The sequence below is a fragment of the Balaenoptera ricei genome, chromosome 10 (genome assembly GCF_028023285.1).
Source record: "Balaenoptera ricei isolate mBalRic1 chromosome 10, mBalRic1.hap2, whole genome shotgun sequence".
Taxonomy (NCBI): domain Eukaryota; kingdom Metazoa; phylum Chordata; class Mammalia; order Artiodactyla; family Balaenopteridae; genus Balaenoptera; species Balaenoptera ricei.
The window spans coordinates 71,076,735-71,102,572 of NC_082648.1; positions in this window are offsets into that span (position 1 = coordinate 71,076,735).

The window sequence follows — 25,838 nt, forward strand, 5'->3', positions numbered from 1 at the left end:
TTCATTCATGCTGTGGAACTGCTGGCCTGAAGCAAATAGACTGCAGACATTTCTCCATCAAAGATGAGTTTATTTGGAATCAGCAGAGAATTGCAATTCAGAGTCTGCAACCACATGAGCCACATTCAAGTCCCTGCATGGCAAGGGAAGGAGAAAGCTTTTATAGAGAGAAAAAGGTAGTTGGGAGGGTCATAATAAACAAACAGCCCATGGCTTTTCATTGGCTGAGTCCTTGTCAGGAAAGAAGAGGAATCTTTCTTTTTCCACTGGGCTCTGCTGTTATCACAGGGTGTGAGATTTCCCCCCCTTTGGTCTCCCACCTCTATTTAATTGAGGTTTCTGTTTATTAATTTTTACAAACAGCTTTTCTTGTCACTCGGTGTATGGCTGGAGAAGTATCATCAAGCACGAATAGGCTGCTTTCAGAACCCAGAGAAGCCTGTCAGGTGTTGTGCTTCCTCCTTAATTATTAGCCTGTATGAGATGCAATGATATATCCTTTATGTTGGAGGTGATATCCCAGCATCCTGAGGATCACTAAATTCCCTAATACTCCACTGATGCAGCAGGCCCCTGAAACTTCATAGTGTTTATGTCTTTTCCTCAGGAGTATGTGTTTTACTAAGGCTTCCTATTTATTTGACATTTCCTTGTTCATTATATCCAGTCAATGTTCTGTTATTGGTAAAACGGATATTCTACAGAACGTCCAGGTGGTTTAGGTCTCTTTGGACTATACTATGACAGATGGCAGAAGGGTTAACTTAGCCTGGAGTAAAATTGTAAATGTGTGCTATATTTTTCATCCCATTTGATTGTGAACTGCTTCTGATTCTCCTTCTTCACAGGTAAAAAAGAAAGTACTTGCCAGATCAATGACACCATACTATGTACCTGAGTCTTTGTTCATTTTTTTCTAGCAGATTCCACATCTGCCATAGCAGCTTCAACTGGGGTTCTATATGGCAAAGCTTGATCATTGGTGTCTGCTACTATTCATCTTCTTTTTATAGTAGGAGGAATGAAATGAGGTATGATAGCTCCATAGACTTTTTATTGGGTTAGCTTCCTTTGAAATCCCAATTATTCATCCTTGATTTCTTTTTGTTATATTACTGTGGTGATCTATTGTTGGCTACCCATCTATCTTGACCTATCCTCTATTAATTGTCGCTATAGTTCTCTGAAGTTAGGCCTGCCTGCTGCCTTCAAATGTTTCCACTCTTTGTTATCATTGGGCCTATTTTTCTTTGAAGGCTAAGTGTTACCTCTTGGTCTCTATCAGTTCAGGATTCTATCATGCCTTTGCTATCAGTGAGCCCAGTTCAATAACAATATCTCCTTCAGAGATGCTATTGTCTACAGAAGAGAGCCTTATTGCTTTGGAAAATAGTATATTCTAGGGTGTCCCACAGAAGATAATTGGCTGAAATTTTCTGATGTTATATGGTATATTCACTCTAGCATGCACACTTCTCTGTGGCTTTTTATCCTTGTCTCTACGATCTGCCACATCTGTTCTGGTCTTTCTACAACATTTAAGATGGGACACCCCTTTCAGCAAGCTTCCAGTTTCCAAACCCCAACTTAGCAGCAGTATATTAATTTCATTTTTCTGAGGTCCTCGCCACAGAGTTAAATACTGCAAAGAATGCTCCCTTATTGATAAACTCTCCTTTGTTCAACTTCCTATCCCTTTGCCCTATATTCGTCATTTTCAAAATTCATTTCTGTAAATACACAGGAAGCTGCTGCTTTCTGAACATGTTGGCTGGGTCCTCCACTCCTGTTCTCCTGGGTATAACTCTTTCACCACGGGAATCTCAGCACTCCCTGGGAAATGTTGTGACTCAACCATAGTTACTGGTCTAGTGACCAAGAAGGAAGGAAGGAAGGAAGGAAGGAAGGAGTATATCCTCAGGAGTGCATGTGTGGTCTTGCAAGGAAGAGACCTCTGGATTATTGTTAAACAAGAGTCAGAAATTGGGTCACATCTGCAGATTTTCAAGTGTATTGAGCCAGATGTGTACATCCCAAGTCGCAGATTACCTTCCATCCCAGTTAATGCTTGAATCGAGAACTAAACCTTCCCTGAAACTCTGCTACCCTTATAATGACATTCTGTCCCTTGGCCTCAACTTCATCTGTTCCTTAGCTCCGGGAGAAGAGGATCTTTTTATATACTGACAAAAAAGTCCTCTAATTTTTACACTTCACCTAAAATTACTGAGTATTACCCTAAGCTCTTCATTGTTTTCCTCCAGTGCATTCATTGTCCTATATAGTTAGTATTTTCTCTAATTTCTCAAATACCTGATGTATTGTATACAAGACTGTGTTCTCTTTTATTAAGATTATTCTATGTCTGTGAAGTATATAACAGTGTCACCACGAGAGTTTACCAGGGGCTATCAGTACTCTACCACCAGTGCTAGCGTACTCATGCCAGTCAGCCAGTTGGTGATTCAGCTCCAAAATCCCATTTTACAGTCTGCTTCTAAGACCACACTTAGGACCAACTCTCTTCAGTCAAAAATCTCCAGTAGACAGAATCAGAAATGGAGATTTCACCCAGGTGGTTTATCGTGGGAGATGAACGACTGTAAGGAATAAGGGAAGCAGGGTAGAGCAGAGTTAGAAATATGACTCAATTACAACAGAGGCCTTAGCTGATGCTACTAGTAATTCTGGAGCTAAGATGGACCCTCTGAGTTGTCCAAAGTGTAGGCAAGAGTGTTGGGCCTTGTTGCCCCTACATTGAATATTCATTGGATGTAAACTACTCTTGGAAATGGGGCATAATCTTGCCACACGAGCTTCCATCCATTCGCGTCAGGAAACGCTGGGAGAAGAACTCAGCTGTGATCTCTAAGCAGCCAACACTCCTAGCACCTGGGGGAATGATTGCCTCCGTGCTTGTGAGGGATCTTGGCAGCGAGTACAACATCCAGTATATCAGCAGAGAGGAAAGTTGTGGGTAAAGCAGATTTTGGGAGAATACAGAATTTAGTTTTAGATGTATCCAGTAAGAAAGATCTGTTTGACATTCAAACGGAGATTTGACTAGGCAGTTTGATGTGAGTCTAGAGTTTAGTAGAGAAGTTGAACTTAAAAAAAACGGATATTTTTCTGCATGTGCTTCTGAGTTGCAGGGCTGATGTTAATGGCTATTGAAATTCTCAAACTGTACACTGTTGTGCACCTGTTGTTTGTTGAATGTCAGTCTCTCGCATTAGAATGTAAACTCTACACGTTTTTGCTTCACCATCCTGTTCCTAGTATCTAGCACCTAGAAGCTCAGTATAATTTTGCTGAATCCCTGCCAGGTCAAGGTGTACCTTTACTTCTACTCAGAAATTTAATTAATTAAAGTATATAAGAATGTAATCTTTTGGTTGCTTTTTTTTTTTTTTTAAACATCTTTATTGAAGTATAATTGCCTTACAATGGTGTGTTAGCTTCTGCTTTATAACAAAGTTAATCAGTTATACATATACAATATGTTCCCATATCTCTTCCCTCTTGCATCTCCCTCCCTCCCACCCTCCCCATCCCACCCCTCTAGGTGGTCACAAAGCACCGAGCTGATCTCCCTGTGCTATGCGGCTGCTTCCCACTAGCTATCTATTTTACATTTGGTAGTGTATATATGTCCATGACACTCTCTCACCCTGTCACATCTCACCCCACCCCCTCCCCATATCCTCAAGTCCATTCTCTAGTAGGTCTGTGTCTTTATTCCCGTCTTGCCACTAGGTTCTTCATGGCTTTTTTTTTCCTTAGATTCCGTATATATGTGTTAGCATACTGTATTTGTTTTTCTCTTTCTGACTTACTTCACTCTGTATGACAGACTCTAACTCCATCCACCTCATTACAAATACCTCCATTTCATTTCTTTTTATGGCTGAGTAATATTCCATTGTATATATGTGCCACATCTTCTTTATCCATTCATCTGTCGATGGACATTTAGGTTGCTTCCATGTCCTGGCTATTGTAAATAGAGCTGCAATGAACATTTTGGTACATGACTCTTTTTGAACTATGGTTTTCTCAGGGTATATGCCCAGTAGTGGGATTTCTGGATCGTATGGTAGTTCTATTTGTAGTTTTTTAAGGAACCTCCATACTGTTCTCCATAGTGGCTGTATCAATTTACATTCCCACCAACAGTGCAAGAGAGTTCCCTTTCCTCCACACCCTCTCCAGCATTTATTGTTTGTAGATTTTTTGATGATGGCCATTCTGACCAGTGTGAGATGATATCTCATTGTAGTTTTGATTTGCATTTCTCTAATGATTAATGATGTTGAGCATTCTTTCATGTGTCTGTAGGCCATCTGTATATCTTCTTTGGAGAAATGTCTATTTAGGTCTTCTGCCCATTTTTGGATTGGGTTGTTCGTTTTTTTGTTATTGAGCTGCATGAGCTGCTTGTAAATCTTGGAGATTAATCCTTTGTCAGTTGCTTCATTTGCAAATATTTTCTCCCATTCTGATGGTTGTCTTTTGGTCTTGTTTATGGTTTCCTTTGCTGTGCAAAAGCTTTTAAGTTTCATTAGGTCCCATTTGTTTATTTGTGTTCTTATTTCCATTTCTCTGGGAGCTGGGTCAAAAAGAATCTTGCTGTGATGTATGTCATAGAGTGTTCTGCCTGTGTTTTCCTCTAAGAGTTTGATAGTGTCTGGTCTTACATTTAGGTCTTTAATCCATTTTGAGTTTATTTTTGTGCATGGTGTCAGGGAGTGTTCTAATTTCATACTTTTACATGTATCTGTCCAATTTTCCCAGCACCACTTATTGAAGAGGCTGTCTTTTCTCCACTGTATATGCTTGCCTCCTTTATCGAAGATAAGGTGACCATATGTGCGTGGGTTTATCTCTGGGCTTTCTATCCTGTTCCATTGATCAATATTTCTGTTTTTGTGCCAGTACCAAACTGTCTTGATTACTGTAGCTTTGTAATATAGTCTGAAGTCAGGGAGCCTGATTCCCCCAGCTCCATTTTTCGTTCTCAAGATTGCTTTGGCTATTCGGGGTCTTTTGTGTTTCCATACAAATTGTGAAATTTTTTGTTCTAGTTCTGTGAAAAATGCCAGTGGTAGTTTGATAGGGATTGCATTGAATCTGTAGATTGCTTTGGGTAGTAGAGTCATTTTCACAATGTTGATTCTTCCAATCCAGGAACATGGTATATCTTTCCATCTATTTGTATCATCTTTAATTTCTTTCATCAGTGTCTTATAATTTTCTGCATACAGGTCTTTTGTCTCCTTAGGTAGGTTTATTCCTAGATATTTTATTCTTTTTGTTGCAATGGTAAACGAGAGTGTTTTCTTAATTTCACTTTCAGATTTTTCATCATTAGTGTATAGAAATGCAAGAGATTTCTGTGCATTAATTTTGTATCCTGCTACTTTACCAAATTCATTGATTAGCTCTAGGAGTTTTCTGGTAGCATCTTTAGGATTCTCTATGTATAGTATCATGTCATCTGCACACAGTGACAACTTTACTTCTTCTTTTCCGATTTGGATTCCTTTTATTTCTTTGTGTTCTCTGATTGCTGTGGCTAACACTTCCAAAACTATGTTGAATAATAGTGGTGAGAGTGGGCAACCTTGTCTTGTTCCTGATCTTAGTGGAAATGGTTTCAGTTTTTCACCATTGAGGACAATGTTGGCTGTGGGTTTGTCATATATGGCCTTTATTATGTTGAGGAAAGTTCCCTCTATGCCTACTTTCTGCAGGGCTTTTATCATAAATAGGTTTTGAATTTTGTCGAAAGCTTTCTCTGCATCTATTGAGATGATCATATGGTTTTTCTCCTTCAATTTGTTAATATGGTGTATCACATTGATTGATTTACGTATATTGAAGAATCCTTGCATTCCTGGGATAAACCCCACTTGATCATGGTGTATGATCCTTTTAATGTGCTGTTGGATTCTGTTTGCTAGTATTTTGTTGAGGATTTTTGCATCTATGTTCATCAGTGATATTGGCCTGTAGTTTTCTTTCTTTGTGACATCTTTGTCTGGTTTTGGTATCAGGGTGATGGTGGCCTCGTAGAATGAGTTTGGGAGTGTTCCTCCCTCTGCAATATTTTGGAAGAGTTTGAGAAGGATAGGTGTTAGCTCTTCTCTAAATGTTTGATAGAATTCACCTGTGAAGCCATCTGGTCCTGGGCTTTTGTTTGTTGGAAGGTTTTTAATCACAGTTTCAATTTCAGTGCTTGTGATTGGTCTGTTCATATTTTCTATTTCTTCCTGGTTCAGTCTCGGCAGTTTGTGCATTTCTAAGAATCTGTCCATTTCTTCCAGGTTGTCCATTTTATTGGCGTAGAGTTGCTTGTAGTAGTCTCTCATGATCTTTTGTATTTCTGCAGTGTCAGTGGTTACTTCTCCTTTTTCATTTCTAATTCTATTGATTTGAGTCTTCTCCCTTTTTCTCTTGATGAGTCTGGCTAATGGTTTATCAATTTTGTTTATCTTCTCAAAGAACCAGCTTTTAGTTTTATTGATTTTTGCTATTGTTTCCTTCATTTCTTTTTCATTTATTTCTGACCTGATCTTTATGATTTCTTTCCTTCTCCTAGCTTTGGGGTTTTTTTGTTCTTCTTTCTCTAATTGCTTTAGGTGCAAGGTTAGGTTGTTTATTCGAGATGTTTCCTGTTTCTTGAGGTAGGCTTGTATTGCTATAAACTTCCCTCTTAGCACTGCTTTTGCTGCGTCCTATAGGTTTTGGGTCGTCGTATCTCCATTGTCATTTGTTTCTAGGTATTTTTTGATTTCCCCTTTGATTTCTTCAGTGATCACTTCGTTATTAAGTAGTGTATTGTGTAGCCTCCATGTGTTTGTATTTTTTACAGATCTTTTCCTGTAATTGATATCTAGTCTCATAGCGTTGTGGTCGGAAAAGATACTTGATACGATTTCAATTTTCTTAAATTTACCAAGGCTTGATTTGTGACCCAAGATATGATCTATCCTGGAGAATGTTCCATGCGCACTTGAGAAAAATGTGTATTCTGTTGTTTTTGGGTGGAATGTCCTATAAATATCAATTAAGTCCATCTTGTTTAATGTATCATTTAAAGCTTGTGTTTCCTTATTTATTTTCATTTTGGATGATCTGTCCATTGGTGAAAGTGGGGTGTTAAAGTCCCCTACTATGATTGTGTTGCTGTCAATTTCCCCTTTTATGGCTGTTAGTATTTGCCTTATGTATTGAGGTGCTCCTATGTTGGGTGCATAAATATTTACAATTGTTATACCTTCCTCTTGGATCGATCCCTTGATCATTATATAGTGTCCTTCTTTGTCTCTTATAATATTCTTTATTTTAAAGTCTATTTTGTCTGATATGAGAATTGCTACTCCAGCTTTCTTTTGATTTCCATTTGCATGGAACATCTTTTTCCATCCCCTCACTTTCAGTCTGTATGTGTCCCTAGGTCTGAAGTGGGTCTCTTGTAGACAGCATGTATATGGGTCTTGTTTTTGTATCCATTCAGCCAGTCTGTGTCTTTTGGTGGGAGCATTTAATCCATTTACTTTCAAGGTAATTATCGATATGTATGTTCCCATTCCCATTTTCTTAAATGTTTTGGCTTTGTTATTGTAGGTGTTTTCCTTCTCTTGTGTTTCTTGCCTAGAGAAGTTCCTTTAGCATTTGTTGTAAAGCTGGTTTGGTGGTGGTGAACTCTCTCAGCTTTTGCTTGTCTGTAAAGGTTTTAATTTCTCCATCACATCTGAATGAGATCCTTGCTGGGTAGAGTAACCTTGGTTGTAGGTTTTTCTCCTTCATCACTTTAAGTATATCCTGCCACTCCCTTCTGGCTTGCAGAGTTTCTGCTGAAAGATCAGATGTTAACCTTATGGGGAGTCCCTTGAGTGTTATTTGTTGTTTTTCCCTTGCTGCTTTTAATATGTTTTCTTTATATTTAATTTTTGACAGTTTGATTAATATGTGTATTGGCGTGTTTCTCCTTGGGTTTATCCTGTATGGGACTCTCTGTGCTTCCTGGACTTGATTAACTATTTCCTTTCCCATATTAGGGAAGTTTTCAACTATAATCTCTTCAAATATTTTCTCAGTCCCTTTCTTTTTCTCTTCTTCTTCTGGGACCCCTATAATTCGAATGTTGGTGCGTTTAATGTTGTCCCAGAGGTCTCTGAGACTGTCCTCAGTTCTTTTCATTCTTTTTTCTTTATCCTGCTCTGCAGTAGTTATTTCCACCATTTTATCTTCCAGGTCACTTATCCTTTCTTCTGCCTCAGTTATTCTGCTATTGATCCCATCTAGAGTATTTTTAATTTCATTTGTTGTGTTTTTCATCGTTGCTTGGTTCCTCTTTAGTTCTTCTACGTCCTTGTTAAATGTTTCTTGCATTTTGTCTATTCTATTTCCAAGATTTTGGATCATCCTTACTATCATTATTCTGAATTCTTTTTCAGGTAGACTACCTATTTCCTCTTCATTTGTTAGGTCTGGTGTGTTTTGACCCTGCTCCTTCATCTGCTGTGTGTTTTTGTCTCTTCTCATTTTGGTAATCTTACTGTGTTTGGGGTCTCCTTTTCACAGGCTGCAGGTTCGTAGTTCCCATTGTTTTTGGTATCTGTCCCCAGTGGGTAAGGTTGGTTCAGTGGGTTGTGTAGGCTTCCTGGTGGAGGGGACTATTGCCTGTGTTCTGGTGGATGAGGTTGAATCTTGTCTTTCTGGTGGGCACGTCCACGTCTGGTGGTGTGTTTTGGGGTGTCTGTGGCCTTATGATTTTAGGCAGCCTCCCTGCTAATGGATGGGGCTGTGTTCCTGTCTTGCTAGTTGTTTGGCATAGGGTGTCCAGCCCTGTAGCTTGCTGGTCGTTGAGTGAAGCTGGGTCTTGATGTTGAGATGGAGATCTCTGAGAGATTTTTGCCGTTTGGTATTATGTGGAGCTGGTAGGTCTCTTGTGGACCAGTGTCCTGAAGTTGGCTCTCCCACCTCAGAGGCACAGCCCTGATGCCTGGCTGGAGCACCAAGAGCCTTTCATCCACACAGCTCAGAATATAAGGGAGAAAAAAATAGAAAGAGAAAAAGAGGATAAAATAAAATAAAATAAAGCTATTATAATAAAAAATAAGAAAAAAAATTATTAAGAGTAAATGTATTCAGAAAAAATTTTTTTTTAATTTTTAAAAATAGATTTATTAATTTTTTATAGTAAAAAATAAGAAAAAGATTTTTAAGAAAAAAATTTATTAGGAAAAAAATTTTTTTAAAATAAAAAATATGAAAAAACTTATTAAAAATTTTTTTAATTTCTAAAAATAGAAAATATGGAAAAAATTATTAAGAAAGCATATATTAGGAAAAAAAAATTTTTTTAAGTAAAAAAAAAAAAAAATGGACGGACCTAACCCTAGGACTGATGGTGAAAGCAAAGCTATACAGACAAAATCTCACCCAGAAGCATACACATATACACTCACAAAAAAAGGAAAAGGGGAAATTAATATATCCTGCTCCTAAAGTCCACCTTTTGAATTTGGGATGATTCGTTGTCTATTCAGGTATTCAACAGATGCAGGCACATCAAGTTGTTTGTGGAGCTTTAATCTGCTGCTTCTGAGGCTGCTGGGGGAGATTTCCCTTTCTCTTCTTTGTTCGTACAGCTCCCAGCGTTCAGCTTTGGATTTGGACCCGCCTCTGCATGTACATTGCCTGAGGGCGTCCGTTCCCCGCCCAGACAGAACGGGGTTTAAGGAGCAGCTGCTTCGGGGGCTCTGGCTCACTCAGGCCGGGGGAGGGAGCGGTACGGAGGAGGCGGGGCGAGCCTGCGGCGTCAGAGGCGTCGTGACGTTGCAGCAGCCTGAGGCGCGCCGTGCGTTCTCCCGGGGAAGTTGTCCCCGGATCACGGGAGCCTGGCAGTGGCGAGCTGCACCGGCTCCCGGGAGGGGCGGTGTGGAGAGTGACCTGTGCTCGCACACAGGCTTCTTGGTGGCGGCAGCAGCAGCCTTAGCGTTTCCTACCAGTCTCTGGGGTCCGCGCTGATGGCCGCGGCTCGCGCCCGTCTCTGGGGTCCGCGCTGTTAGCTGCGGCTCGCGCCCGCCTCTGGAGTTCGTCTAGGCGGCGCTCTGAATCCCCTCGCCTTGTGCGCCGCGAAACAAAGAGGCAAGAAAAAGTCTCTTGCCTCTTCGGCGGCTGCAGACCTCCTCTCCGGCTCCCTCCCGGCTCGCCGCGGCACGCCAACCCCTTCAGGCTGTGTTCACGCTGCCAACCCCAGTCCTCTCCCTGCGATCCAACCAAAGCCCGCACCTCAGCTCCCAGCCCCACCTGCCCCAGTGGGTGAGCAGACAAGCCTCTCGGGCTGGTGAGCGCTGCTTGGCGCTGAGCCTCTGTATGGGAATCTCTCCATTTTTCCCTCTACGCCCCTGTTGCTGTGGGATCCGCGCTGATAGCCGCGCGGCTCGCACCCTTCTCTGGATTTCGTTTAGGCAGCGCTCTGAATCCCCTCTCCTTGCTCGCCGCGAAACAAAGAGGCAAGAAAAAGTCTCTTGCCTCTTCGGCAGCTGCAGACTTTTTCCCGGACTCCCTCCCGGCTAGCACCAAAGCCCGAGCCTCAGCTCCCAGCCCCCGCCCGCCCCGGCGAGTGAGCAGACAAGCCTCTCCGGCTGGTGAGTGCTGGTTGGCGCCGAGCCTCTGTGCGGGAGTCTCTCCGCTTTGCCCTCCGCACCCCTGTGGCTGCGCTCTCCTCCGCGGCTCTGAAGCTTCCCCCCTCTGCCACCCGCAGTCTCTGCCCGCAAAGGGGCTTCCTAGTGCCTGGAAACCTTTCCTCCTTCACGGCTCCCTCCCACTGGCGCAGGTCCCATCCCTATTCTTTTGTCTTTGTTATTTCTTTTTTCTTTTACCCTACTCAAGTACGTGGGGATTTTCTTGCCTTTTGGGAGGTCTGACGTCTTCTGCCAGCGTTCAGTGGGTGTTCTGTAGGAGCAGTTCCACGTGTAGATGTATTTCTACTGTATCTGTGGGAAGGAAGGTGATCTCCGCGTCTTACTCTTCCGCCATCTTGCCCCTACTCTTAAATATTTTCATTCCATGTAGAGAGATACTTTTTCAAACTGCTTTAGAATTCAAAGATCTTAGAAATATGGAGTTTTTAGCTTAGAGTTAATCAGGAATTTGATATAGCTCAATATGTTTATTAAATCATTCTTGATATAATTTTCTGCATTATAATATTTTAAAATTATAGTACATGCATGTAGGCACAGAAAGCAAGTTGAAAAAAGTTGCAATAATCCCTACCAAGAAAGTGTATGGATGTGCTTTAATGATTCTAGAAAAAATATGAAACGCTCACTATTTTTAGCAATCATTTATTAGCAAACAAAAGAAGGCTTTTTCCATCTATAATTTACCTGTTTTGTGAGAAGAGTTTCTATCAAATTCCATGACTTGACACATTTAAGCCTACTGTAAGCAGAGTTAAGATATCTTATTGTTCTTCCTAAAAATTAAATATCTCAATTTTGATTAAGTTAAATGTAAAGAAATTGGTTTATTCTCCAAGATATATACTAAAAGGAAGTAGGGCATGCTTTTCATTGGTCTCTTCATGTTATTAATTTTCTAATTGTAAAGAGCCCTTGTGAATTGCAACTCAAATAATAAACATAACATCCTCTGAGGTCAGTGACTTGACAAGAGAAGAAACTATAAAAAAATAAAATCTCTGTGTATTTTCAAAGTGCTAATTATTAGTGTAAAAAATTAAGGAGTTATAAAATTGGTGGAGTATGATGGTTTACTAGGTTGAAATAATATTGCAGATATGATGATAGTTAAAACCAAAAACTCTATATTGCATCTTTGAAAATGTTATTCTAGCATGAAATACACATACAATATTTTTAAAAATACAGAGCAAAGTTATGCATCATATAAAATAGACTAGCTCAAGATATATGAAAGGTGAAGAATTTCTGTTTGAAAATCATCCTGACAGCTGAATCTGGTAAGAGTTACATAAATAATTTCAAAAAAGTATTATTCACTCTAATTTGTGAGAACTTTGTTTTACTTCCTGTGGACTGCAATTTGAAGGAATGATATATTCAGACATAGGTGGGTGTATGTCTTTATTGAGTTAGAGATGGCCAGATTTCTCATGTAGATTTATATTATCATTATCCAGAAGCACTACCTTATGATCAGATATTTAAGGAATATCACTAGGATAATGATGCAACAGTCTCTGCTCTTACAATTGTCTTTAGAAAGGGTTATGATGAAAAATAACATACAAATAAGGGACAAAGACAAAAAATTCTTTTTATCATAAGCTAGAATCACTCTATAAATAACTACATATTAGATAAAAAGTGCATTTTATTTCAAAAAGTTTCTTTTGAGTATCTACATTTGACATTTTACTTGTTTCTGGATTAATGGAACCTAATGTGATTTCTGAAGACACAGATAAGAGGAGGAGACAGATTCTAAATAAATAATCATTGAAACATAAGTACAAGTAAGTTGTGAGACAATCTATAGTGTAATTACAAAGTGTTATGTGAATTTATTAAGATTTGTCCTATTTGTGGACATCATTAATGGCTTCTTAGAGGGGGATAATGATTTGAGCTAGTTTCAAAAAACAGAAAAAATTTAGCTGGAGAAGAAGGGAATTCTAGGTAGAAGGACTTTTATAAAGGTAAAAATTGTGAAAGACCGTGAACAGAATTATAAATAATATAGCCTGCCATTCTTTGGTGGCACCAAGTCCATCTTGTCCTCCCTCCAAATGGAAGTATTTTAAAACCATTCCATGATTTCCAAGTTTCCATTCAACCTGCTTGTCACGTATTTCTAGACCATTGCTTATTAAGGAGAGCAAAGAGATGGACTATAGTCTTCCTATAACTAAGCCGTCTCTAGGAAAATTCAAGTTTTCATCTTTACAACAGAATAATTTAACAAATATCTACTCCAGTATGAGTCTCTGTGTTGATAATCCCAGACCTAAGACCCTGGTCCACCATGTAATAAAGGCTACATTTGGAGATGAACCCTGGAGATAGCCCCACTCTTTGTGACTTGGTCTACCAAAAAATATGTTATTTAAGCTTGTGAACTGGATCATTCAAATGTATGTAATTCTTTCTGAAGGTTAAGGCAGATTATCTGCCACCCCACCAGATGGAAGTGAGACATCAGATCTGTTTCATTCATACAGAGGGTCTAGAGATCTTTGTAAAGAAGGAGAGTGTGGAGTTTCATCCAGCTATATTTTGGCTTCAGTGAAGACAAAGACCGTTACTTCTGCTTGATTATCAGTCCGTTTATTCAGTGTTCACTACTCAGGAAGAGTAAGTTTGCAGAAGAAGAAAATGGATTAAGTTTTGAGTGTGGTGGAATTTAGATTCTCATTAAAAGTCCATTGTAAATACTACTACTACTAGTAGCTATCATTAATCAAATGCTAGTTTTATACCAGGACTGGAACTATATTCTTTACATGAATTGATTTATTATTTGTGTAATGAATACCTTATATAGATAGGTGAGGAAATTAGAGTTTAGAGAAAGAACCAAAGAAAGAGTTAAACATGTCGCATATACTTGAAAGTTATCCAAAGAGGTGATAGTTAAATTTGTGAAGTGAATATAATTGCTAAGGGAGAGTGTATATGGTGAGAAAAGAGGGCTGATTATTAAGCCTAACTAAACCCTTTTACTTGTGTAGAGATCAGATGGCAAAAACTAGAACTATCAGTGGAATTCCAAGTGGCTGGGCAAGGGAGAAAATGTCTTTTCTTAAAAATAGAGATGTGTTTATGTGGCCAAAAGCAAAAACACTATACAAAGGTGTGATTCAGAAATATTAGAGCCAGGTGAGCATAAGAACAGTGAAATAAATGTAAATGGAGATCAAAATGGGAACAGAGGGCATTTTCTACCATTGGCTCATTTCTTCTACTACTTATGTCAAGGTGCTTAGGTGATTAAGATGCATTTATTAGTCCAGAGTTATGGTAAAGAGAAATGAGAATTTGCTTATCATTCGGGGGTAGACATGGAAAAGAAAACAACCCAAAAACATTACTGAAAATTAAAACTCTTGGGTATATCTGTTAGTGCCCTGAGAAGAAAGAGATGGTATTCTTTAACTGGGTAATATGAGAGGAGTTTAATAAAGTGTTTATGAAAACTAGAAGAGATACTAACCCCAGGATTAGTAATAGGTGAAATCTACTCATGCCTCTAACTCTAAAGAAGAGGAAATTGCTCCCAGAATTCAGAGTAAAACAACTGTTTAAAGAGGACCAACAGATAAAAACTATGACCTGTCTAGGGATGCTACCAACATTGGAAATCCCTTCTGGAGGAAAGACAGTAGAATACATACTGGAACTTTACCTTCCTATATTCCTTAACCTTCTGTTAGTGATACTCATTGGCCAAACCTAACCATAAACTGTAGGATAAGTGAGTTCGTTAATGTAGATCGAATAGGTTAGCCTCCTGATACATACAGCAGAATGGAGAAGGGTTTGCAAGAATGCACACAGAAATTTGGTGTTTAGCAGCAATCTGTCTTCTTAAGATTCTTCCCAAGGTTAACACACAAAAGATATACATTCAGAGGATAAAGAGTGAAAAAATAGAGTTCTGAGGATAAAATTCATAAGAACACCAAACTTTGAGACAAGCAGAAGATTTTCTTGTTATTTAAGAAACAAGAAAAAGGATATATTTCTTATCCTTGTCCCCATAGGATGCTGTACTATTCCATTCTGTCCCATCTGTCCCTGCCCTTGGCCCTTGGAGGTAAGTTATGGATATGTAGAAGATAAATCACATTATCAGTTGTATCATATATTTCAATGTAGTTATGCACAATCAAAGCCAAAATAAAGGCATTTTATTTGTGAATACTTGGTCATTAGTGATATGAAAGAGAATTTATAACAGAAGTTGAGTAGGAGCAATATTTTGGAAGAATTGAGGCATGAATGCTCCCTGAAGAATTAGAAAACATGAATCTAGGTTTTTCTTTTAAGAAATGTGATGGTAAACAGATAATATCTTGAGAGAAAAACATTGGACAGGAGAGGATTCTCACTTCAGATGCAAAAGAATATAATACATTCCTAAACCGAGGTAAAGCAATAATGAAATAAGAAGACATTCACCAAGTAAGGAAGGGATTGGGGAAGAGTGATGCAGAGAATCTCTAAAGAAGATGTGTTGGGGGCGGGGCACAAATTTGGGGATGCAGATGACAACAGAGTGGTCTCCTAGATAAATAAAATAGGATATTTTTCTTTAATACCAAAAGATTTAATTATGACTCAGGAAAAATTGAAGTGAAGGGACAAAGAAATCACATCATAGTTTATAACCAGGGTGTCAGTAATGTAGAAGTGGTCATCTAGCTAAGTGTGAGCTCCATGCAGAAGTATTTTGATTAAGTGCTTTTTGTCAGAAGGAACAGAGTCACACAAATTATTTTAAGTAATAAGAGAATTATTTTAGAGCTATGCAGAGGATAAGGATGTGACCTTATAAGGATAAGGTCCAGAACTTTTCAGGAATGCAAACAGGTTACACAGAATTCAAGGCTGCAGGCTGTGGATATGTATTTTAGTGCTGTGCCATCAGCATAAATCAGTAACTCTCTCTGTACCTATCTTCTTTCCCATTATAAACTGGATGTTTGATTTTATGCCACTCAGTTGAAAATATTCTTACCAGCTTTGCTAGAAATCATTGTTCAGAATTGGCAAGTGCTTTGTATTAAACTGCTAGAAACATAGCATGTCTGTCCTTTGATCCAGTGCACATCTGTGTTTTAATCAGGGTCTGGAGTCATGGTCATAATCATGTTTGCTCTTAGATACTTTTTCAGCAAGATATGTGTGCTTGGCTAAGTCCATAGAATTGGGAGGTAGGCACCTGTGCTGATATATCTAGCATGAAGCGTGAGATACTACTATTGCTGATGAGCCAAATTCTCAAAGAAAGCCAAAGCTAGTGCCCGTCACACAAAGAATTTTCTAAATTGCCCAAATTTGTAAGCCCAAAGATAAGGATGATCGTCAAGAGCAGAGCAGTTTTTTTTTTTTTTTTTTAATTTTATAGCTACTTTATTTATTTATTTATTATTTTATTTTTGGCTGTGTTGGGTCTTCGGTTCGTGCGAGGGCTTTCTCTAGTTGCGGCAAGCGGGGGCCACTCTTCATCGCGGTGCGGGGACCGCTCTTCATCGCGGTGCGCGGGCCTCTCACTATCGCGGCCCCTCCCGTTGCGGGGCACAGGCTCCAGACGCGCAGGCTCAGTAGTTGTGGCTCAGGGGCCCAGCTGCTCCGTGGCATGTGGGATCTTCCCAGACCAGGGCTCGAACCCGTGTCCCCTGCATTAGCAGGCAGATTCTCAACCACTGCCACCAGGGAAGGCCCAGAGCAGTTTTTATCCATGCCGTTACCTTCTGTCTTCTGAGAGATAAATTATCTATCTATCTATCTATCTATCTATCTATCTATCTATCTATCTATCTATCTATCTATCTATCTCTGGACCAAATAGGTATCCTTCCTGCAGAAGAGAATAATATTGGCTACCATAACCTAGTTTACTGAAAATTTAAGATACTAAGTAAATAACTGACCTCAAAGATCTGTGTTTAGTATTATCTCATCACCCCTTAATTTGTACCCAGATAGTGTCCTGTGAGAAATGAGGGCAGAGATAGGCGATCCTTCTGAATCAGCATTTAAAAAAATGCTTTATTCTACTGATGTTTATTGAGAGGGTACTTCTGGATGCTGTGTTTTAGGCCCTGGTGATGCTGTTATAAACAAAAAGGTATAGCTTCTTTAGTATTCTTGTATTTAGCTATTGCCAGACAAAAAGAGAAACACTGCATAATCTCACTTTCTATGTGGAATCAAAAATCGTCAAATCATAGAAAGACTGCACAGAATGATGGTTGCCAGAGGTTAGGGGTGTGGGAAATGGGGACATATTATTCAAGGGACACAAAATTTCAATTACGCAAGATGAATGGTTTTGGGGATTTAATGTACAGCAACGTGACTACAATTAACAATACAGTATTGTATACTTAAAGTTTGCTAAAAGGGTAGATCTTAAGTGCTCTCACCCCCCCACACACAACACACACATACACACACACACATACACACACATGCACACATACACAAGATAACTATGTGAGAAGTTGATGGATATGTTAACTAGCTTGATTGTGGTGATCACTTCATAATATATATGTATATCAAAATTTCAAAATTGTATACCTTCAATGTATACAATTTATATGTGTCACTTATACCCCAATAAAGCTGAAAAAAATTAGCCAAGGGAAGTAGAGCACAGAGTCAGAGTCCAAGAAACACAGAGCTTCCACTAGCCTCTCCCTGAGAAGTCATGGATGGCTTACTTTCCTGTTATGATGTGTGATAAAACAGAAGAGTATTATCAACCAGGGAAGTTCATTCAAGCCTTGGTGCCCAGAGTTTTTATTGGGGCTTGATCACATTCTGCCCATCTCTAGCCCTTCCTGAGGTTTGGCTGATACATTTATTCTCCAGTCCTTCTGGAAAGAACTGATACTGCATGACTCAAAGCTCCCATTGTAAATCATGCTGATAGACTGTCTGGTAGCCAAAGCCCTCATGCAAACAAAGATATTCCTGATCTATGTGACACTCTAAGGACCTAGGCATCATCTCAGGAGTGAAGGGCAAAGACCACAGCTTAATTCTTCACTACACAAACACAGAGGAATAAACTACTAGTGTATGTTATAACTTCATTGTATCTCAAAACGTTTTTACTGAATGAGGACAGCCAGAGAGAAAAGAGTAGATACTATATAATTTCATTTATATGAAGTTCAAAAACTGGCAAAATTAATCTATGGTGATAGAACTCAGAAGAGTATTAACTGATGGGGCTTGATTTTGACTGAAAGGCACAAGAACATTTTCAGGGTGATGTAAATCATCTACATCTTGGTAGGGAGAGTTGTTAACACAGCTATATAGTACATATATATTTATCAAAACTTGAATTGCACCCTCATGGTCTGTATAGAAATTTTTCCTCAATTAAAAACAAGCTGGATATAAAAGATTATTGCTAAGTCTATATGATGTGACTAGATTGAATATGGAAGAACATATTTAAATGGTCTGATATCCTAGAAACAATCTTAAGGAAATTTGTAAAATTGATCTGATGCTTCTGGGTCATATTAAGATGTACAGTCATGAAAAATAGCCAGAGTTGATCTGATTTATTTCAACCACTTTCATATAGACATGGTCTCTTTCTTTTCCTAGAAGTTAAGTGAGACAAAAGTAGTCCCATTTTTCAAACATTCCACTCCAAAGCATTACTAAATTGGTTTATTAACATAACATATGCATACTAATTTCAAAAATTTCCTGCCAGGGAAAATTATGTCTTGTGCAACAAAATTCCAACTCTTTTATTAATGTAAGTTATAAGAGTAATTCTGAGACTGTGATAATTGTATATAAGAATACCAAAGATAATATTAATTATCTTCAGAATAGCTTTGATACAATAAAAACATATATTGGTCATATATTTTATTTTTCATATTTAAAATGACAATATATGGTAGTATACATATGTTTTGTTTAAAATTGTCTAGCCTTTAGACAATTTTTTAATTTCTTAATGGTAAGGGACCTTTTTATATTGCTCAGTTTAGTTGGGGAATTGCAACATTTACTTGTATCATTTGCATAAGTTTCCTTTGAGTCAGTGGGAATGAACTCAGAATCCTGCAGTACTCCAAATGTGATAATTATAGCAATATCTTTCAGTGCTTTTCACAAAAGTGATAATCCTCTCAATCACCTGGTATGTATATATTTATAAAAAATTATAAAGACAATTTCTGAATTATTTTCTTTCTATATTAAATAAGTATTTCTTTTGATAAATAACAAAAACCTTGATTTTGGTAAATTTATAATAAATGTAAATTGGAAGTTTAGGTAAAACTAGAAAATTGGCAGACATCCCATAAAGAAGTGAGGATGATAAATAACAATGTGGAGGTTTTGCTAAGTATTGACAGGGTGTATAAAAAAATATTTTCCTATTTATGACAACCTCCAAGCAAAAAGATCAATATAGCAGAGTACTCAATGAAAGGCATAATATCTATTACATGAAATTATTTTACATTAATACTGGATAAAACATAGAAAATAACAGACTAAAAGGGGCTGTTTAAAATAAACACATTAATCATGCATGAGCCCTGAGAAAAGTTCCTGCCTCAATTTTAAATAATCAGGTTGAATTTTTCTATGAGCTTTTATTTTCATACCTCAAATATATCTCAGCAATGGGTAACTGCCAGCTTATGAATATTTATAGAACATTTCCTAGTTTCTCATGCAAGATAAACTCTGAAGAATTTCATGGACAGAGAGTTTGATTTTGCATGAGTCCCAATTGCATATTTCCTAAAAGTGAAGAGATGTTATTGATAAACTGAAATCACAACAACACTGCTTGAGTCTAAAAATGAATTTGGATTATATGCCATCTAAAAAAGGATTGATTGAGGTGTGGAAGTGTACTCATATCATTATATTTATATGAAATACTTAAAATTTTTTCTCTGTGAATCTTAAAAAAATGTTTCCCATCTGATGACATTTTTATTAGTGAAAATTTGGGGAGATGAAGGGGAGATTTATAATCCTAAACCAGTCAAGATGGTTGGAGTACAGTTTTTTTTCCATCTCCCTTAGGTGTATCTAGAAACAATCTGGTGTTCCATGTTAGGATTTCATGTAGGCAGACAGACATGGTCAGTTTTATTATTATTTTTTCCTAAGATATGGTCAGAAACTGGCATTCCGTATTTGCATTAAGTCCTACTTCTGTTCACAGAATATTGCATTTTTATTATTATTTTTCCTTAATTCAAAATTAAAGTGAGTTTTTAAAGTGATTATTCTAACTTAAAAGTGGTAAAAGTATACAACAAAAATATCACATTCTTCTGATAGCTGATATCTTAGGCAATTACTTCAAATAGAATAGCTAAATATAGTTAGGTTCATGATATAACAAAAACATCAGGTAATCCCTCTGTCTTGTAGTTGCAAAATTGTGTAATAGACACACAGAAAGACTGACAATAGATAGGAGTGTGGGTAGTTTACCACACAAAGGTAAGAGTGTGTGGGTAGCTATGAGAGTGGGAGTCTATTGAAGTTCAACTTTGTTTCTTTTTTCTCAATAAAATAGCCAGCGGGTCATAAACTGAGCATTTGTGTTGAGAAGTAGTGGTTGGAGTTTTCAGGGGAGGGGATTAAATGGTTACATCTGATATTGGGGAGTGAGGAAGTATGATTGCTGGGCACCGTTAAAGATCCTTGAGCTACCTTAGTTGCCATGACTTTAAAGAGAGGCTAGTCAAAGTTAGACCAGTCAAAGCCATTGTGTTTTACTCAAGCCAGTGCAGACATACAAAAGGTAGATATAACCTGGGTTTAAGATCAACAGAGTAACTGGAATGGGAGAGCTACAAGAGGAAAAAGGAACATGCAAAAAATTGATTGTAAAAGTTGACTATGGAAAATAGGTAAGAAGAGGAGAAAGAAAAGAGATAAAGCAATGACACAAAATAGATTTAAAGTTATAAATTATATTTTTGTCAAAGGCATCAGAGATCTTTTTTCCCCAGCTTTATGGAGGTATGATTGATAAGTAAAAATGTATATATTTAAGGTATATAACATGATGATTTGATATATGTTGTGACATGATTACCACAATCAAGTTAATTAACACATCCGTCACCTCTCATAGTTACTATTTAGTGTATGTGTATGGTGTGAATATTTGAGATTTACTCTCTCAGCAAATTTAAAGTGTACAGTATAGTTTTATTAATTATAGTCACGATGTTGTACATTAGATTCCCAGAACTATATTCATCTTATAGTTGAAAGTTTGTCCCCTTTGGCCAACATCTCCCCATTTTCCTCACCTTACTGCCCTTAATAACCTCCATTCCACTCTCTGTTTCTCTGTGTATGACTTTTTGGATTCCACATATACATGATACCATATGGTATTTGTCTTTCTCTGCCAAGTATGGAGTTTGATGCCCAACAGATTAACTAAGTGAAAGACAAAACTTTTAGACACCATCTGTTGTCTAATGAATATTAGTGTGAATGATTACTTGTTGTTTTGTTTTCAGATAACATTTTATGGACTTCAATAGTAATTATTGTACTTAGAGAAATATACCTCTTCATAGTCCATGTGATCAAACATCGTTCAATGACTTTTGTCCAGGTGCTCAGTGAAGAGTTCAGACTTTTTCTCATATATGTAGACAACCTGCCAGTCTTTAGACTATTTTAATATTAAGTTCATCCTTACCTCACTCTGTTCTCCTGTGTTCTGTGCATACATACATATTCTTCTTCTTCTTAATATTCTTATTATTATGTTGTATTAATATATGGTAGTACATGGAAGCTGCATTCCCTAGATCCTGTGACATATTGCTTTAAGCTATTTGGATATTAGCAGGAATCAGTTGGAGATGGTGTGGTAGGTCTCCCCATCTCCTTGCCTCACCCATCATCTCTGGAAAAGATTACATTTCCTCTGTGGCTCCAGGACATACAGAATACGCTTGTGACATCCAGATGCTGTTCATGACACTAGTCTCTCTATTTATGTAACCTTACCTCCTCCTTTTGTTCCTCTAGCCTAGGAGTTAGCAGCTTCTTCTCTTAGACATCTCTGATTTTCTTAACTGTTCTTAGTTAGCTTCTCAGATTTTCTGTCAACTGTGTATCCAATTCACTATCATAATGCCCCTCTATTTTATTTTTTTATGTTGTATATTGAGGTATAGTTGATGTACAATATTATATAAATTTCAGGTGTACAGCGTAGTTATTCACAATATTTAAAGGTTGTATTCCATTCATGGTTATTATAACCTAATGGCTATGTGCCCTATGTTGTACTATGCATCCTCGTAGCTTACTTATTTCATACGTAGTATTGATAGTTTGTATCTTTTAATCCCCTATGCCTCCCTTGCCCCCCCGACCCCACAACTGGTAACCACTAGTCTGTCCTCTGTGTCTGTGAGTCTGTTTCTTTGTGTTATATTCACTAGTTTGTTTTATTTTTTAGATTTCACATATATGATATCATACAATATTTGTCTTTCTCTGTCTGTATTCATTTAGTACAATACTGTCCAAGTCAATGTATATTGCTGCAAATGGCAAAATTTTATTCCTTTTTATGGATGAGTAGTATTTCATGGTTTATATATACCACATCTTCTTTATCCATTCATCTGTTGATGGACACTGAGGAAGCTTCCATATCTTGGCAAGTGTAAATAATGATGCTATGAACATGTGCGTGTACCTTTTCAAATTAGTGTTTGTTTGTTTGTTTGTTTTTATAAGTACCTGGGAGTGGAATTACTGGATCATAAGGCAGTTCTATTTTTAGTGTTTTGAGAAACGTCCATAGTGTTTTCCATAGTGGCTGTACCAATTTACATTCCCATCATCAGTGTACAAGGGTACCTTCTTTTTCACATCCTCACCAACATTTGTTATTTGTGGTCTTTTTGATGAAAGCCATTCTGAATGTCCCTCTATATTAAATACTGGTTTCTATTTCTCTTGCTTGACCCTGAATGATAGAAACATTATGTAAGTTTACCGATTGTTGTATACCAAAATGTCTATATATGTCATTTATTCATCCAACAAACATTTAAGTACTTCTTTGGCATTAGGTACCAAACAGGGTTTTGAGAATATATCAGTGAGCAAAATTAAGTGTAGTTTGTCCTTATAAAACTCCATCTAATAGTTCAGCAGATATATAAGAGATAATACAGAAATTCTTGGTGTTGAACTGGCTGTGAGTAAGGTTGGGGGCGGGGAGGAGATAGCTTTTGCATAAGTAGATAGATATTTGGCAACTGCTCATAAAGTAATGTTGCATGTAGACCATGTTTTGTGGGGAAATGTGCTGAGATGTGTTTTGTTTTGTTTCGCAATGTTGAATTTTAGATGTCTTTGATGTATTAAAACATCCAAAGGGAGTTGCAAAGTAGTCAACTGGAAAAGTGAAGGCTCAAGATAAATACTTGGTTGTTATTTGCAGATGACTAAAATTAGAAGCCCTGGGAATGAATGAGCTCACCTCAGGAAAGGGTATAGAAGGAGAAGTTAGGATGGATTTCTAGAAGTTTATAAACTTGTAGCTAAAAAATAGTCCAATTCGGGAAATGAGTGATCCTCATTTTCCCCAGAACTACCTTTAAATATTCAATAATTATATTTCTACTGTTTATAAATGGATTGTTCCTCAAAATCTAAGAAGAAAACAGCTTAAAAATTCCATCACATGAAATGTTTTCAATCATATATTATAGTTTTCTTTTATGTGTACTTGCATATGACACAAACGTATTAATACTACTTTCTAGATGTTGGACCTTGAGTTATACCTAAAATTTAAAGGTAACTTTTTCATCTAACCCCAACCATAGACCAAAACATATGGAGAATTATGTGGAAACATCTTTAACAGATACCACTTTTTTTTAACTTACTCACACATATTTATTCATTTTTGCTACAAATGCCAGAATATTGATATACACTGTGTTTATGTACAGAGACATACTTTCACTGACAAATAAAATTTTTTTATTAATTCTCATAGAAAAACTCTGTATTCTTCAAACATTTATTTAACACCCAATTTAAAGCCCTATTTAGGGAATAGTTTTAGAATATCTTTTCTTTATCCCCGAGCTTTTTTTGAGGTATAAATGGCAAATAAAATTGTATAGATTTAAGGTATATAACTTGATGTTTTGATATACATATACAGGCATACCTCAGATATATTGCAGGTTTGGCTCCAGACCACCACACAATGGAATAAAGCAATATACACAAATGTTTTGGTTTCCCTGTGCATATAAAAATTAAGTTTACACTATATTCTAGTCTGTTAAATATGCAATAATATTATGTCTTAAAAAACAATGTACATACACCATTTAGGTATATTAGGTGTCTTAAGTTTCAGCAGTATTGCTCTATCTGATGCAAGTTTCCTGGTTTCTCTAATCTGCAGGTACAGTCCTCTGTCCAGGTTTACTCTATACTCTCAGCCTCTTGCCCATGCCCAGATTTAGCACATAATCCAGGAAAAAAAGCAACTGCAAATAATAAGCTTTCCCCTTCAGGAATCTCTCTTTTCCAAAATCTTAGCCTTTCTACTCTTCCCTGTTTCTGCAGCTCTCTGATGTTTTAAGTAAATTATTTCTTTGTTTTATTTAGCTTTTGTAGTTGGTGTGTATGTAAGCATTGCTCTGTTGCAAATTATTCCATCCTAACAATAAGCAGAAATGCCTCTTACTTTAATATTTATTTCCATATACAAATTATGTGAAGGTAGAATGCTTGATTTTGAATCTTGAATTCACCCATTACTGTATACATGACCAGGAAAAAGTCATTTAATCTCATATCATCTCAACTTCTAATTGTGTAAGCAAGAAAAAAAAATCTACCTACTGATAGATTTCTTATGAGGATTAGTTAATACATAGCGATTGAAATAGTGGGTGACTTATTTTCAGTGCTCAATAATATATTAGCTATTATTATTCTTATTGCTTTTACTTTTGTTGTTTAAAATAATGAAGTTAGCAGATATCCATGGCTGCTTGAGTATAATACAATTCAGAAGTTTAATTCAGTTATATATACATTAAAGAGGTGCCATGTGCAAGGCCTACCATAATTACTAAGCACTGTGGTGATCAAAATGAAAGCAAATACTATCTCGGGAAGTATATGCATTAGCAATGTACTTACGTAAAGAACAGTAAGTTCTATAAGAAAAGCAAAATCAAAGATAAGTTTAGAGGCAGAGCAGAGAAAGTTTCCCCTCCCCACCAGATGTTAGATTAACATATTGGCAGCTCAGAAAATAAGTACAAATAGTTCTACCTGCTCAAGCCACTTTAAATACTCTCCCTAATAAGTTCCACTTGTGTAGACTAGAAGCTCTAATTATCAAAATGCCACCCCTAAGCACAAACTAGGTTCCTGAAATATCTTTGAATTGGCTCATTGACTACACTGAATATGCTGCTCAGAACTGATAGAGAAACTGCCAGGGAAGAACTTGGCTGAAAAGCAAATTACATTTTTAAAAAGTTTCGGGAGTGTTTATTGAGTTCCAACCCGTTTAAGAGTCTCTTTCTTAATTGTCTTCATCTAAATGCAAGTCTCATTAAAATGCATGTGAATATTCAGCATTTTTAAAGCAATGATTCTCTTGTCCTTCTTTAATTGTACTTTTACAGAATTTACATTCTGAATGAATTCGGCTAGTGTCAGTTTAAATGGGGTTGAGTATATTTAGACTAATATTTGTGATCAATTCAATGATTTCCTTCTTCCGGCGAACCATGGACGTGAAAAATTTATTGGTTGCTTTTAGGAAGGGAGAAGATGCGAATGATAAAAAAATGTGTGTGTTGAAATAAGTTGAAGCAGAAATCTGAGATATACCTTTAAGATATTCTTTTAAGTCATTGTATTCAAAAACATTCTTTGAGTACCTACTCTTTGCCAGAAATGTTAGAAAAGAGTAACAACTAAATCAGTGTTAGTCTATGATTTTTTTTTACCACTAGCTGCATTCTTCTCAAAATGCACATGTAAATCAAAAAGTGTTAACTTTAATGCTGT